The sequence below is a fragment of the Thermobia domestica genome, chromosome 13 (assembly GCF_964235325.1).
Source record: "Thermobia domestica chromosome 13, izTheDome1.hap1.1, whole genome shotgun sequence".
Lineage (NCBI taxonomy): Eukaryota > Metazoa > Arthropoda > Insecta > Zygentoma > Lepismatidae > Thermobia > Thermobia domestica.
The window spans coordinates 125976340-125993849 of NC_137466.1; the positions used below are offsets into that span (position 1 = coordinate 125976340).

The following is a 17510-nucleotide window of genomic DNA, read 5'->3' on the forward strand; positions in this document are numbered from 1 at the left end:
CGCCGACGTTGTGAGATCAGAGCCATCGTGAGAGCCAGAGGAGCAGAGCCCGTGGATACCAGCATCAGAGTCCAGACGTCGAAATGAAGGTATTCCTTTCTTCCTAACCTCCTTCCCACATCCAGTCTCTCTCTTTTTTTAAGGAAACCTTTTGTTAAATTCATTCTTGATAATTATGCTTTCTTATCAAAGAAAAGCGGGAGATGCCAATATGAGCAAATTCATAATTAAATGGCTGGTCTGAAATTTAAGGTTTTACCACATAATTTAATGTAGCAAGGATGTGAAACTATAGTTCAAATTGGATTCGAAAAACTTAAGTTTGAACCCGGTCTTGTCGCGCTGCGCTGCGTATGACTTAATTACGACAGAGCTCCCACATTAATTGAAAATTGACACATCCATGACTCATTACGAAGTCCCTGAAGAGGTTCACTCATTCGCAACATACTAATGCAAATGATCTTCGGTGCCAACTTAGTTTACGTATCCATAATTTGTAAAATGTACAGAAGGAACATCTAATGCCGTTTCAAAAGACGAATACACAAGCAATCAAAATATATGGAGAGTTTACTCTTGACATTACTAATAATGTTAAAAAAAAAAAAAAAATCCAAAATGTGCGCTTGTATGTAAGAATGTAATAATTTATAAGGAAGCCATGTTGAACTGAATTCCTATGTTAATGTAACGTGTTAACCCACAATCCGTAACGATAAAGCTCTCCTACGGTAAGACATGTAGCAAACACGCGTTTTTCCACTATCCTCACTTACGCGCATGCTCACCATTGCTGACGGGTCTTCTCTCTACGGAATCGTACCCGCGCGGGACCACCATCTTCACTTTACTCTGAATCAGTACTAATTAAGAATAGACCGGGCCAGAAAAATAGTAACTTTACAATTAAAATGAGTGAGTGCATATGAAAGAGGATGCATAGGGCTATGGGAAGAATCCTACTTAATGTCGGAAACCAGTATTTCGTATTCATATTCATAATGTAGCCTTATTATCTTACATGTGGGAAAACATTACAAGAGTTATACTTGGGTTAAAATGAATGAGGGCATATCAAAGACGACTGTGTAAGATATAAATTTCCATTGACGGAGCATTCCTGTACAATGTGGGAAATCTAAATTTTACGTTTACAATTCTATTACAAGTGCTCTAACCTATGTGATTTTATGCAATATCAAGTATTTTTGCACTATTCTCGTATATGTGCATACCCCCCGTTGCTGATGAGTCTATTTCTGTGGACGAACTCCCGCGCGGGACCCTCTGCTGCGCTTCGGTCCTGACTCGGTTAGACAGCAGTTTCGATTTTAGTAGCTATCAATCACAAGCTAGTTTGTGCTTTTGCACTAGCATCATATATACGCACACCCTCCGCTGACGCGCATGCTGCCTGCGAACGCACCCCCATGGGAGATCCTCTGCTTCGCTCCTACTTTGACTCGATTATTTAACATTCTCCCTTTTAGTGGCCATCAAGCACAAGTTGGCGTTTCTTCCAGTCGTTTTATGCTATATGTTTGGACGCGCATTTATACTCGTATAGTGAACTTAGACGCGTACTTACATCCGCAAAGGAAAAACCACACCCATGAATGTAACTCCTACTATAAGAAACAATTTATAAGGCACTACAAGTGAATTTCGTGATGAAATAACTACATAATCATTTTGAGGTTACACTACATCATTTTCACACATTATAATAATGTGAACCCAGTTTTACTTTTAGTTTTCAGTGACAACCTAGCACAAATTGGTTCGTATTTTGCACTGTAGTTTTTATAACATGTTCAAAGGCTGTATTTATACCCACAATAAATAGTTCACACAGTACTATTATGCATTCCCTGATGAAAGGATATAAATCATGAAATCATGTATGGATCAGTAAAACAGGATAGCACGGATTTTGTTTTAAGCTTACTGTAACGCCCGAGTTTAGCACAGCGCCTGGGACGGGAGCTAAAGTTCCTATAAGCCCTGCCACGCGAAACCAGTGTACTAAGTGAATGAAATCTAACTTAATGTGGCTAAACTGAACTACCTACCCATTCATAGTCATTATTGTAATGTTGAAAAGCTGTTAATGGAATAAATGCCGAGACGGGACGTACTGTTTAAAGTGGTCAGAACCACTAAGCATCAAAGACAAGTACACCCACTGGCGAACTTGCTCGGAAGTCAGCTGCACCAGAGTATCCACTTTAAGCAGCAGATCCGATCTCATGTAGTCTGTCACAAGTTATGTAAATAATAATTCAGTGGTCTGAATTCCCACACCCGGTAATCTACATAGAGCTACGGTTATTATATACATTAGAAATTTAGCCCTTACTTCTATAGATGTTTCTCAAACTTTTTTCCATTAATGAATGAAAAGTACATTACGTTAATCAACATAGTACTTATAGTTTGGGACTTTACCAACTATTGCGTCCAAATTCCTGACGATAGCTCGCAAAGGTCACAGCACTCTTCTGTGCAATTCACTGCCTTCCATCGTACTTAAAATATACCTCAAATATAATGTAGTTCTTTATATCCACTGCAATTTTCAACTTACGCATAGCCACCAACTCAACAGTAAATTGTTTATCGTAGATTTCTGCTTATGCGAAACATCATAAAGATGATTCCGGCACCCAGTCAATTAACAAATAGTTAACGTCTGCTGGAACAGATGTGATATTTGACAGTGATAACGAATCGAAACTTTGTCATAATAGTATGCTGAGTCAAAACCTCAAAATAGTTCTGAACATCTACTCTTTAGGAATTCAATAGTACACAATTGAATTACAAATAGAATAATGTAATATAGAATTTCAGATGTTCAAATTAAATCAACTAATAGTTATTGATAAATTAATAAACATTACTATATTGAATCATAAATGAATCAACTGAACGATTTCGAGGATACACAAGATTGAAGCTCCGATTCAAAATAACAGATCTTTCTGGTTTTACAGCTGTCCCAACGTATTTCGCATAAACGGTGGTATGATCAAGTGCACACACTGACTGGTGCTGACATCGACAGCAGAGATTATCAGTGTTGTTAATCTTTTTTCTATAAATTATTAGGTACTTCTGCAAAAATCACCAAAATGTTGAATCTTCATTCAATAAGAACCAAAAAATGAACTTCTTTTAATTCATTCCTATTCAATTGTTAAACTGTGTCTAACAGAGAAGCGATAGAACTTCCCTATGTAATAAGATGACAATTTCTTTCGAAAGTTTTATCATCCAGATTTCAAAATTCAACTAGATTTGATCATTATCAATAACATACGGTATGTAACTTGCAAGGATAATATTAAAACGAGCTAATTAAAAATTAATTTTCTTCCATTTGAACGCTGTTTTAAAAAAATGCCCTGCATTTGGAACAGCGGCCAGAGATTTATTTATTTTATTTTATTTACTTATTTTAGCTAGGAATGTTTCTAAGGTGTGAAGGCCCTAAACACTTGGGCAGAAGCGGAGTTTGGGGGCGGCCAAAGGGGCAACTGCCCCAGGCCCCGCGCTAAGGGCGTCCAAGAAATAGGTACAATCGCACATACACACGTCGGCGCTCGTCGATTGTTACCAGTACTCTGGCCCCATGAGCTCATTATTGGCACTAGGTTTCGCGCGCGCCTAACGCCGAACCTCTGTACTTGGGCTTCGGAATATCACTGGAGAGAAAGAAACCGATAAAATGCAAATTGACGGCTGGTAAGCCCAAAGCTTATTTTCCTTCTTCATTGATTGTAAACATTTTATTCGTAATATGTAAACCTACACGCAAAACGTCATATGCAATGTTTGAGGCATATTGCAGTTAACAACATAGAGAAATTTGAGAAACTATGTCTATGCTACTTGTAAGAAGGAGAGTGCTCTCAATTGGTATGTTTATGTTATACAAATAGTTTGGAAGTATATATAATTTAATTGAGAGATTTTTCGTGGCTAAGCGGTTAGAGTACTTGCCTTTGGCGTGGGAGACCCGAGTTCCATTCCCGGCTGAAGCTCATGTAGTTCGGATTCCCCGTTAATCAGTAGGTCCTGTCTCATATAGCCTCGCTGCTGAAAGGGACGTTAAACTCAAAACCAAATCAAATCAAATAATTTAATTGAAAATAAGTTATAGCTATAATAGTTCAATCAGTGGCGGGTCAAGAAGGGGAGCGTGCGCCTCCCCTGAAGGGAAAATATAACTCCTTTTGTGTTATTTCAACGAGACGAGATAACAAAGCTACTTTTTCGATTAATATATTAGCCCGACAATCTGCTCCCGCTCTATTGTTAAAACACACTACCTACTTCCCCGAAGTGTTACAATAGGCAATATTTTGCGACCCCTTTAAATCTTACATTCTTTTACGAAAGACTGAAGTAATATAAATCTTTCGTATCCCAGTGGTGGGTCGCGCCCCCACTGACGGGAAAATAACTTATTTTGTAAATTATTATTTCAACGTGTCGAGTCAAAGTTTTTTTCTTGATCAATATATTAGGCCTCTAATATGTTAGGTCAATATATGCTCTCAATTTATTTTAAGTACAAATGAGGTAATATCCGCAACTAATATAACTTGATTTTATTCAAGTTTATGTAAAACAGCTTACATTTTTTCTTTCTGAGTGTCCTTTGAAATCTTCGTTTCATCTTTGTGCTCTGAACAAAGACACACATACCTTATTTCATCATCAGTTATAAGTGATGAGAAAATAAGATTTAACGATGTGCTCCGAAATTGACACACACTTTGAAATTGACAGACACAAGAAATTTCTCATCTCGTCTCAAAAACGAAATGAGCAGCACATTTCACATTCGAGACGAGACGAGACACATGACAATTCTCGTGTCATTTTCAAGAGGAGACGAGAAATTTCTCTAGTTTACAAAGTCTTACGGCATTAACAGTGTTTTAGTGTTACAGAATTCATAACACAAAAAGTATTAATTAATAAAATGATTTACTAACATAATGAAAAACATTTATCAAAGTTACTCAACACAGTCATTACGCAACACAAGTATTAAGTCATATTATACAACACAGTCATTACATAATAAATATGGATTAATGCTGTTACAGCACACCCTTCGTGGAGCTCTCGTAACCCGGGAACGTTCTAATAAATTCTAGATGAAATTTTAAAAAATGATATGATAAATTTTGTACATAAATTTGGAATCGAGACAAGACGAGAAAAGCTTTCAAGAATCGAGACGAGACGAGAATTCTTTGAGAATCAAGACATTTCTAAAAAAAAAAAACTTTCCGAGACGAGGTCAGGAAACCTTATTTCTCGTCACAAGGGCAACATTATTGTCTAGTTTTTCCACATATTTTGTAATTTATGTCTACTTGGATTTTATTGAATTTTATTTAGAATTTTTGGTAACTTTTGTTACCGTGGCGCAGTATCGTCTTTGACCAATTATTTAGGTTCTATAACAGGTATTAAAGCCTTTTTTTTCTGTCAAGACAAGGATGGACCAAAGAACACCCTAGATGTGTTTTGGAACGGGATGGTCAAGTTGGCTTTTTCATTTTTTCTTACGGTAAATTACAAAACTTTTTCACGCCTATAGTTGTCAGGATATCAGGTTGGAATTTTGCATACTGATTGTGTGTACCTTCGGATATTTCTCAAATTTTTCTGAGATCTTTATGTGAAACCAGGTTCGGACACGAGGGGAGCAAGTGTTCCGGGGGGATGATTTTTTCAGAAAAAAATCCGGTTTTTCCCGATTTTGCAGGTTCAGGTATACGATATGGACACGTAAGTAATACCGTTAGAAAGGGTTTGTTTTACTGAAAAAAATAACGTTTGAACCATGACTCTAGGCAAAGTAGTAATGACGCAGTATTTTTTAATAATAATAATAATAATATATATATATATATATATATATATATATATATATATATATATATATATATATATATATATATATATATATATATATATATATATATTTGGTCTAGGAATTAATTCGTGCGGGTGGACAAGAGATGGCGCAACGAACGGAGCGTCCCACAGTTCCGTGTATCCACACATGTGTTGCAAACCCCTGTCATCGCGTATCGTTCGTAGTATAGGGCAGTGGATTAAAGCGTCAACAAACCAGTTTGTAGTTAAGTGAACATGGCGCAATTTGTGCCTGATAAAGTGTTTTTGCGGGGTGTCCTGCTGCATTACTTTAACATGCAGAAAAGTGCGACTGAAAGTCATCGTATTTTGGTGGAAGTGTATGGTGACCATGCTCTAGCTGAGCGAACGTGTCAGAAGTGGTTTGCACGGTTTAGAAGTGGTGATTTCGGCTTGGCAGACCAAGAGCGAGCTGGACAGCCAAAAAAAAATTCAAGACGAAGAATTGACAGCATTGCTCGAGCAGGATTCGTGTCAAACGCAGGAACAACTTGCAGCAGCATTAGGCGTTGATCAAACAACAGTCTCCAAACGCTTGAAAGCCATGGGAATGATTCAAAAGATGTCACATTGGGTTCCACATGAATTGAAAGACAGAGACGTTGAAAGACGAAAAACCATTTGCGAATTGCTGCTTCAACGACAGAGCAGAAAGGGGTTTCTGCATCGAATTATTACGGGTGATGAGAAGTGGATCCATTACGAGAACCCTAAACGAAAAAAGGCCTGGGTGAAACCAGGTGAACCAGGTCCATCACATCCAAAACGAGATATTCACTGTGCAAAGGTTATGCTGTGCATATGGTGGGATATGAAAGGTGTGGTGTACTATGAGCTGCTGCAACCGGGTGAAACTATGAATGGAGAACGTTATCGACGACAATTAATGTGTTTGAAGCGAGCTCTGGCCAGAACACGACCAGAATGGGAGAACAGACATGATAAACTTATTGTTCAACATGATAACGCTCGCCCACATGTCGCAAAACCGGTCAAAACCTGTTTAGAAAATGTCGGATGGGAAGTTTTACCCCACCCGCCGTATTCACCAGACGTTGCTCCTTCGGACTACTACTTGTTCGATTGCATGGACAACGATTTGATTGGACAGGGGTTTACTTCTTCAGAAGATATCGAAACATGGGTCTCTGACTGGATCGCTTCCAAGGATGAGGACTTCTTTCGCCACGGAATCCGTACATTGGCTGACAGATGGGCGAAAGTGGTGGCTAGCGATGGACAATATTTTTCTTAAGTTATTTATGTATTTTGTGTTTGTACTACAGCTTCAATGTGTGCGTACCAACCGCACGAATTAATTCCTAGACCAAATATATATAGTGTGTGTGTATGTGTGTGTACAGGGTGGCCCATTTTAATCTTTTCCACGGAAATATCTCGAAAACGGTTGAACATAAATGAACTGAACAAGAACTCAATTAGGAAATATCATGGGGCAAATCGAATGGTAATGTCTCGGTGCCCCTGTGGTTGCTATACAATGGGGCCCGGGACCCAACTTTAAAATTTTAAATGGAAATTATGTGGCGACTGACACCTCGTTCAATAGATCTTTAAAAACTAAAAAGCGATGTGGTAAAAGATTTTTCATATCAGTCACCGTATTCAAAATGGCCGCCAAAATATGTTACCTGTATGAGATAAACGTTCAGTAGCACTAATATGAAAACGGTTGAACATAAATGAACCAAACAAAAACTCAAATAGGAAAGCCATGGGGCAAATCGAATGATGTTGTCGCGGTGCCCCCATGGCCGCCTTCCATGGGGGCGCAGGTCCAACTTAGAAATTTTAAACGAATATATGGGTCAAGTGATACTTCGTTCGATAGATCTTCATACACTAAACAGCGTAGTGGCAAAAGATTGTTCATATGGGTCATTGTTTTCAAAATGGCCGCCAAGACATGGTGCTTTTATCAGATTAAACGTCCAGTACCACTAATATGAAAACGTTTGAAGATAAATGATCATGATAAAACTCGCACAGGAAATCACAGAGGGTATTTGTCATTCCATGCCTCGAGAATAATCCAACGAAGAAAAAGATTATTAAAGTGTAAGTGACATAATGCTAAAGAGGAAATCAAATTTTTAGAAAATTATCTTTCCGATTTCCCTCCGTAAGTGGGTGAAGCGGGAATGAATGCTAAAATCTCAAATGAGAACCCCACTTCTACTTGCAATAGGTATGGTTTGTCTGAAGCACTTCAGTGTACAAATGACTAGTACTGTAATGAACCGATATTGTGCAGACGAATTTTGAGCAAAACCAACGTTTGTACACATTGTTCTAAAATTGCATTATTCAACAAATTGGTTTCGCATTTCAGTTGATTCATTTTTGCACAAACCATTGCCTGCAATTAAAATGGAAGGTCCCATTTAACAAGAATTTTACTTACTTTTTTCCAATACAAAAATCTATCTCTTATAGAAACACATTTCAGATAACTTTGTTGTGTAGAACAATTTGCAAAAGCTAAGGTTCTCATTTGCAATTTCACTTTTCCTTCCCGTCCCGCTTCACCCACTTATGGAGGACGTTGGAACCCTGATTTTCTAGGAAGATTTCCTCTTTGCATTATGGCACTTTTACTCTAATCATCTTCTCTTCTGTTGCAACATTTTTGAGCCGTGAAATGATAAATACTCTCTGTGATTTCCTATAGGAGTTTTATTCTGTTCATCCGTTATTATCTTCAACCGCTTTCATATCAGTGGTACTGGACGTTTTATCTTGTACAGGCACCATGTCTTGGCGGCCATTTTGAAAACGGTGACTCATATGAACAATCTTTTGCCACAATGCTGTTTAGTGTATGAAGATCTATCGAACGAGGTATCACTTGATACATATTTTCGTTTAAAATTTCTAAGTTGGGCCTGATTCCCATGAAAGGGAGCCCTGGGGGGCACCGCGACAACATCATTCGATTTGTCTCATGGCTTTCCTATTTGAGTTTTGGTTTGGTTCATTTATGTTCACTTCGAATACGGTGACCGATATGAAAAATCTTTTACCACATCGCTTTTTAGTTTTTAAAGATCTATCGAACGAGGTGTCAGTCGCCACATGTTTCTATTTAAAATTTTAAAGTTGGGCCCCGGGCCTCCTTGAAGAGCGGTCCCGGGGGCACCGCTACATCACCATTCGATTTGTCCCATGGTATTTTCTATTTCAGTTTTGTTCAGTTCATTTATGTTCAACCGTTTTCGAGATATTTCAGTGGAAAGATTAAAATGGGCCACCCTGTATAGAGAGAGCCTAAATTCAGATTTCAACAATTTCTTCCACCTTATGTTTTCAAGATACAAGATTGAAACTTTGAATACGTATTATACACATAACAATGTATTTTGGGGGGAAAAAATCAGATCCCTACGTCAATCCAGGCCTGGGACAGAGCGGCAAAGTGTTTTGGTGGGATTTTTAAAAAAACTTTCGGGTTTTTCCCTAATTTTCCGGTTCAAGCGTATGATACTTACATGTAAGTGATACTGTTGGAAGGGGATCATTATACTGAAGAAAATGGCGTTTGACCCATGACTCTAGGTCAAATAGGAATGACGCAGTACATTTTTGAAATATATATATATATATATATATATATATATATATATATATATCGTATATAGATAGATAGATATAGATATGAAAAAAATGGGTCACCTTCAGATTTTCAAAAATTTCTCCGGCACACGTATTATGTACACAACAACTTATTTAAAAAAAAAAAATCAGATCCCTACGCGAAACCAGGCCCGGGTCAGAGGTTCACAAAAGTTTCGATTTTTTTTTTTTTTTTTTTTGAAAACCTGTCTAGCCTATCCGATTTTTTTCGTTTCTGGTGTATAATACGGACCAGCGAGTGCTACCGTTGGAAAGTATGATCTATCCTTAAAAAAAAAAAAAAAAAAAAAAAAAAAAAAAAAAAAAAAAGGTATGAACCATGATCCTACGATAAATTGTAAGGAATCAGTAGCTGTTTGAGTGAAAGTCTAAAATTTACCTGAAAAAGTGGAAATCCTAAAGGGTTAACGTAATTGATCTACAGCATTATAATGGACTGTATTTTTAATATGTAGCTTGAATGTGTTTGATATTGTAAAGATTGTCTTTATTAAATATATAAAGTGCAGTATTCTAACTATGAGTAAGACACGAAGCTTAATGACAAACATTCTGTAAGCAAAACAAATAGGAGCAGGGGTGAGCTATCCCCACTTCAAAGGCTGTGACGCCATCCCCCCAAATTAACAAAGTATCCCCCTCACATTTAATTTTACACATCTTCGTATCACATGAGATCATTGGTTAAAAAAAAAAAAAAAGGAATCAAGACTCACATTGAAAAAAAAAATCACACAAACTTTAAATTTAAGTGTAGTTTTTGACCCCATATTCGTATTTTATACCATGAATAAGCTTGTAAACTTTTAATTTACATTTAACATTTTATGAAATCACTTCTATATTATTAAAAATGCAATTAACATTTGTTATTATGATATTGTTCAGTTGTTTATGTTGTACTATAGAAGAAGCACCTCCTCCAGCTCCCTTCCGGGGGGCAAGTTGCCAAGAACCGACGAAATGTTGCCACGTTGGACCGCCATAAATATTTGTTGGATTAAGAAAGATGCTGAACAAACATCTTTAGAAACGATATAAATGCATCTGCGTCTCTGATAAAATTCAACGAATTGGGTAACTTGATCCCTGCTAGCTGGACAGCGTTGAGGCACACAAACAGTTGAACCTAGTCTTAAAGCTACTGCAATTCGAAAGGTTTCATTAGACATGTGAAGACCTAATGGGGGGTAAAGTAGTGTATTCAACCATGCCCCAGCATGGGAGATGAAGCAGCAAGAAGCCTGGTTTTATCCTTTGGAACAGCAGCCAGCAACTGATTGTAAAAGAAGTTCATGGAAATGTACAATTGGTGCGTACAAAGATGCCTGAAAACATCTTTTGCTGATTTCTGGAAGGTCCGTATCTGTTATATTTATCCATTTGCTAGAGCTTTCTTGAACAGTTCCATCGGGGTCCAGGCGGTAACCTTGTGGAAGGAGAGCCTCCACTAAACGAAGAGATCCGTGGTAGGACGCTACAAAAGTAGGAATCGCCATATCAACGGTTCGTCGATTGCCAAGACCCCCTAATCCAGCAGGTAATGATGCTTGCATCCAGAAGTCGTCACTTAAGGAACAGTTCAAAATTAATTCCAGACCCATTTTGAGGATATGATTATATTTCTTCAGCAGTGGAGTCTCAATCTTAGATGGAAAGCACCCTTAAAAAGTAGTTTAAAAGTGGGGTTTTGATTGATTTGATTTTAGTTTAGCGTCCTGTTCAGGAGCGAGGCTATATGAGACGTGGACCTACTAAACGTGGAATCCGAACCACATGAGCTCTCGCCGGGAATCGAACCCGGGTCTCCCGCGCCAAAGGCGCGTACGTTGACCGCTTAGTCACGAGAGAGCTCAGTTTAAAAGTGTGATTGACAATGAAGCACGTAGAAAAAAAAAAGCTGCATGTGCTGAGATCGAGTCAAGACGAGACAAAAAAATTCTAATTTGGATATTTTGTTTAACAGCACATTTGTAAATGCTTCCTTTGTGAGGGCTGCATCTAGAAGACAAGCATCCTGTTTAGTTAGGAGACGTATTCCTGGGGCAGCTTCTTCAAATCTTCTGAATAATTGGTCGAATGTGGCTTCATCTGTTCTAAGAAAACCAACTTCGCATTTTGAAAATTTCAAATGGAAGACTAGAGTAGATGCCTTCTCATTTATATGTGTTAACGTTGAAAGAACTGCTTCGGGTTTATCAGTAATAGTCCCATCATCCAAGTACCAGATGTTTAGTTCAGTGTTAATTGAATTTATTAAGGAATGTATAGTTATTGCAAAAAGTGCTGGGCTCAGGGATCACCTTGTTGTACTCCTCTCTGGGATGAAATAGTAAATTGACCTAAGAATAGATTACCTGGTTGGGCGTAACATTAGTGAACATATGGGTATATTTGGGGGGAAATAATTCAACATTGTAGTAAGCATTGTTCATAATTCATCTTTGTACATTTTAGGATGTTTAATTTTGTCCCAAAAAATAAAATGTAAAATGTTGGCAGACTTTGCTTATGCCCCGAGTCTCAGTGATGTTAAAGATATGTCTACTGGAACAAATTTCAAGAAGATTGAATAATATTTAGAGCAGGGCTAAAAGTGTGGGGGAACGTCCCCCAAACCTCCGAAAAGTAAAAAAGGCGTCTACCCAGTCCCTAAAAAAAAAAAAAAGTTAAATTGGGCAAAGATAGTCAGAGGGACGGCGGGATGTCATGCCGCTGCCTACCGTCACCCTACTTTTTCAGATCCACTTTTACCCCTGATTTAGAGGTAGCGATAGGATTAGATCCACTTTGATTTGTTTTGTAAAAAGTAGGCAAAAATATGATTTTTCAATGTTAGTTAACCTTTATTTTAAAAACTAGACATGACAAACTTAAAATAACACTAAAACTAGGCACTAAGATTAATAGGTAGTATGATAGGCAAAACATGTGTTATATTACTTAATTTCGAATGATGCAATTCCTTCTTTTGTTCGCTTGGTGACGACTTTTCTGTGATGCTCGACTGTCCTCAACAAGAATTTTTGTTATTCGCCCCTGACTTTATTTCTTTTATCAGAGCAATTCCTCTTTCTCAGGTACACTTCATTAAAAATTGTTTTTATTTTACTTTTTAACTGATCTAAAATTCATTATACCCCTCGATATTCATTTATAATCAGTATTTTACTGATTAGTTTTTTAAACGTAGGTTTATGCTAAAAATTAGCCTTTATTTAGGCATATTGTTATATTTATTTTGACAACCATTAACTAAAAGTAAGACACATTTTCTTAAAGATACAGAAAAAATGCATTATTCCAGAAATTGTAAGGTGTAAAAATTATATCAAGTTACACAAGTAAAAGTGAATAACAAAAACATTAAACTTAATGAATCTGACGTCAATAACCTTTGTCTTTGTTTACTGATCAAGGAAAACTAATCAATAATGTCCTCGTATGATAATTCGTTTAAAATTTCAATCTTGCTACTTAAAATTAGTAAGTAATTTAACCAAGTGTCTCCATGCTTGTGCTGAGGTGATTTTTTTTTTTTTTTTTTAACGATTTTGATCCGATTCATGGTTCTCTTAGCTGAGCAGCTTGTTACACAGAATGAAAGCAGAATTCTGTAGAGCTCATTTATTTATTTATTTATTTTTTAAATCCAGAGAGTTGCTGTAAACACCTGTATGGCTTAATAAAACCTCATTTAATCTAGAGCTTTACAGTTGCTTCCATGTTATCTTCTTATTCATCATCAATTTGTTATCCATCTAAAGCAAGCTTCTTCTTCAGCATCTTCTGAGTCAAATTTACTACTGTTGTGCAGTAACTTATAGTCATGTGCTCTTCTGTCATAATTTGTTAAATTCAATCTTGATTATTTAATTAGATTATTTTCTTTCTGCAACTAAATTTTAATAGAATTATCGAAATCTTCAATTCAATCAAGACAAAACTTTTGCCCATGATGTACATTCACAGGCAGTTTAAACAAGCATGTATTTCCTCATTACAAAGGTTACTAACAAACATAAGACTAGTTTCCCTTCCTGCTTTCGTGCATTCCCTTCCGCCCAGCCTGATGCTTCCTAGTTCACTGCTCGCAAGAGTAATCGCTTTCTGTTTAACAAAACCACGGAGGACACGTACACAAGAGGTATTCACCATGAAGAATTGAAAAGGATTTCATCGAATGAAGAGGAGACCATTCCATTAGAGACGTTTAGCTCCATGTTCTTTTGGATACCATACTGAAGGTTCATCGCCGCAGAAACTCTTTGGCAAAACACCTAATTCATTGAGCAGAGATGAAGAACTACATTCATGGCCCTAGCAGCATGAAGATGTGATTTAACACCCCTAGCAGCTTGACATTATTAGATTCCAGTTGTCAGCTAGCTCCCATTTCTCCAGTTTCTTCCACAGAGAAGACACCGGAAAGATACATTTATCATTCCAGATAATGAGGACAACGCCAGTCACCAGGGATCATTCAGACTGGTGATCTTCCTTTGTTTTATAACCTAAACCTTTCTCTCTTCACCTCTTCTTTCTAACTAGTCACTTTTTTATATATAAAATTGAAACATTTGAATTTTATTTATATTCAACATGACCCTTTACAGTTAAGTTCCATGTAGGACATCAGTTTTCATCCCCATATTTTACATCCATTAGTTTAGCATTTAACCTTTTAATTACGGAACCTTTTTAAAAAAAATAAAGCCTTTGATACGGCGCCAATTTTGAACAAAATGTAGGGCTATTTTCAAATGGCTGTGGATCATGCCCTAATAGTCGTAACCTCACGAAAGTTGAAGCATTTTACAGAAAATACATGAAAGTTTCATAATTAGTATGGTTTACCCCCGGACCACTCTAATCTAGGATTACGGGGTGGGGGAAAACATAATTTTTACAACTTTTCTAACAAAAATTTTGAGTTCCGTCCCCCCTCTGCCGCTCTAGAAATTGACGATGCGTATAAAATGTACATCAAAATGTTCTTTGATATATTCTCAATATCATATAACAGCAGTGTTATCATAAGATACATACAGCATAATTAGGAAATTCCTCAAAATTATAATGTAGCTACGCCACTGATTAGGACAAAAATGAGAGTTATTTTCAAATGATCGTAGCTCAAGCTCTAATAGCAGTAGACTCATAAAAGTTGAAGCATTTTACGGATAATACATGAAAGTTTTATAATTAATATAGTTTTTGCCCAACCACTGTAACCAAGGATTAGGGGATAATTTTTTTTACAATTTTTCTTATAAATATTTTGGGTTCGGGCCCCCACCGCTACCTTAGAAGTTGACGAAGAAGATAAAATTTACATCAAAATGTTGTTTGATATATTCTCAATAATATACAACAGCATTGTTAACATAAGATACATACAGCATAATTAGGAAATTCCTCGAAATTATAATGTAACTACGCCACTGATTAGGACAAAAATGAGAGTTATTATCAAATGATCGTAGCTCATGCTCTAATAGCAGTAGACTCGCGAAAGTTGAAGCATTTTACGGAGAATACATGGAAGTTTAATAATTAGTATGGTTCCCGCGCAATCACTATAATCAAGGATTAGGGGGGAGGAAATCATCATCAAAGTCATCAAAATAAATTCGTCTGAGGAAGGAAATTCAATTTGTTCTTCATCCCACTCCGAATCTGTGTCCATTGCTTCCAACTCGTCTCGAATGTCTTCTGAACCGAAAACATCTTTCGATGTCATTTCTACTAATACACCAAACACCAAAGTCTCACAAGTAAAACCAACAGTAACAAATTTTCAATTTTTTTCATTAAAATTCGTATGCAGGAAAGGACGCGCTCACAACACTCAGTTCAGACTAAGAACACACAAATGAAAAGAGGAACAGCGATCTCTACGTCTTACAAGGGCTGTAGAAGCCTAGAAACCCAAACAAACTCTCTTATCACTCTATGTTTTTACCACGTGCAGAAATAAATCTTTCTTTCTCAGCCAGGTCAAGACTTCTCCCTTCACACCCTCTATTCCCAATTACGTCCCTGGCACCAAGATTGGAAGGGAAATGTCTCCTGACTGATTATTTATATTTTGTTTCACAACAATTAACTTATTGTTGTGTTTAACCTCTGAGAACAAAACTGCGCACTTTAAAAATTTAAATGCGTTTTAAAGAGCTTGTATGACAAATACAAACAGTCACGTTCGTTCACTTTAAAAAAACAATAACAACATAATTTCTGTATTCAGCAGTTGCCTAGTATGTCTCCTGAATAAAACATGCAAGTGCATATATTTGATACTCAGAAAGTTAAAAAACAATTAGGTTTAGTGGGCAAACTGCAAGGTATCTATAAATAGTTACTTCGTATCCCAAGCCTTATTTTTAGGTAACTAAATATAGTTACTTCGTGTCCTAAAGGTTAATAATCATAATCTGACAAGGGAACATTCCGATTTGGTAAATCAATTGAAGAAAATGATTGCCAGCTCTGGATTCAGCACCAAAAGAAATAGAGAAAAAGAGTGTTTAGTGGCAGACGGTATACAGGGTGGGAGATAAGTGAGGGCAAAGTGTGAAGATAGAACGTAGAAAATGTTTAGAAATGCCATGTTAAGTTTGAAATGAGTTAAGGTCAAATGTTTGATATGAGTAATGCACGTAGAACTCCACTGAATAGGTGTAATGTGAATCATAGGGGCATCTGTAAAGCCGCCATGTTGAAATTAGCGCAAGAAGATATACGGGAAAGGGATCGTGTGACACATAGTTCTTGGCTCTGCGTGAAAACCAATACATATAATCAATCTTAGGCCGAAGTTTAGGCCAGAAATGATTTAAATCGGTCAAGCTGATGAACAGACAAACACCAATTCGATTACATACGAGTTATGCTAATTAAGTTTGAGAACTCGTTACATAAAATTGCTACATACCTTACTGCTGCATACTGAAGTGATTACTTTCAAAGTCCTCCCGTTGGGAAGCTATACACTGATGCCAGTGCCTACTCACCCTTCGATTCTTTTTAGAATTCTATTTCTGGAATGAACTTTAGAGCTGTCGTCGTATTAGCCTTAAGTCATCATAATCCCCTCCTCTTAACACTGTTTTTATGTTTGAGTAAAGAAAAGAAGTCATTCGGGTGAAATCAGGCGAGTACGACGGATAGTCTAACACAGTTATTTGTTTTCTTGTCAAAAAAACCTGCCATGTAGGCAGGTGCATTGTTATGATGGAAAAATCAAGATTTTCACCAGTAAAGTTCTGGCCGTTTGAGTTTAATCTTTTCACGCAATTTTTGAAGCACTACGACCTCACATATATCAAAAAATGTTTTCAACATCATTTTATTTTGTGATTTTGATTGCCGGAACTATTTCGGTGAGGGGTCAAATGTTTGAGTTAAGGTCAAAGGTTTGATATGAGGTGTCAGGTGACGCTTTGTGTCAGGGTTTCATCACTTGTGATTATTCGTCTCAAAATTTCGTCCTGCCTATCTAACAGGTCAGTGTAAACTTCCACCTTCCATAGGTTTTGTTCATCGACGACGTCTTTTGAGACTATTTTTGCACATAGTTTGCGCATGCCAAGCTCTTCAGTTAAAATATTCAGCACAATTTCTCTATCAATGTTTACTTCATCTGGTATGAATCACATAGTCAGTCGCAGATTTCCACTTACAATGTGTTAACTTTGACAATGTTTTCTTCTATTCTACACCTTACAGGCCGCCCCAACCACTCGTCATCAGTAATTTGTTCTTTCCTTTCCAAAAATCGTAAGACCCATTTGTAGACCGTTGCCCTGAGAAAAATTCGTTATCTGGACAGCGGTATAGTGTACAAATATACGGAATCCTTATGTTTACTACAGAAATCAGCACGGAGC

General features: G+C 37.0%; 1 protein-coding gene across 3 annotated transcripts in view; it reads right to left on the minus strand.

Annotated features, from left to right (window-relative positions):
* The window catches only part of LOC145668488 (dymeclin), a 70031-nt gene extending 66983 nt beyond the window's left edge, over nt 1-3048 (minus strand). Inside the window, exon 1 of one of the 3 annotated variants that reach the window (XM_081736431.1) lies at nt 2907-3048. The gene's annotated coding sequence lies outside the window, so the exon portion shown is untranslated. The other 2 variants (XM_081736430.1, XM_081736429.1) reach the window with 2 other exon arrangements.
* Between the last annotated feature and the right edge of the window lie 14462 nt (nt 3049-17510).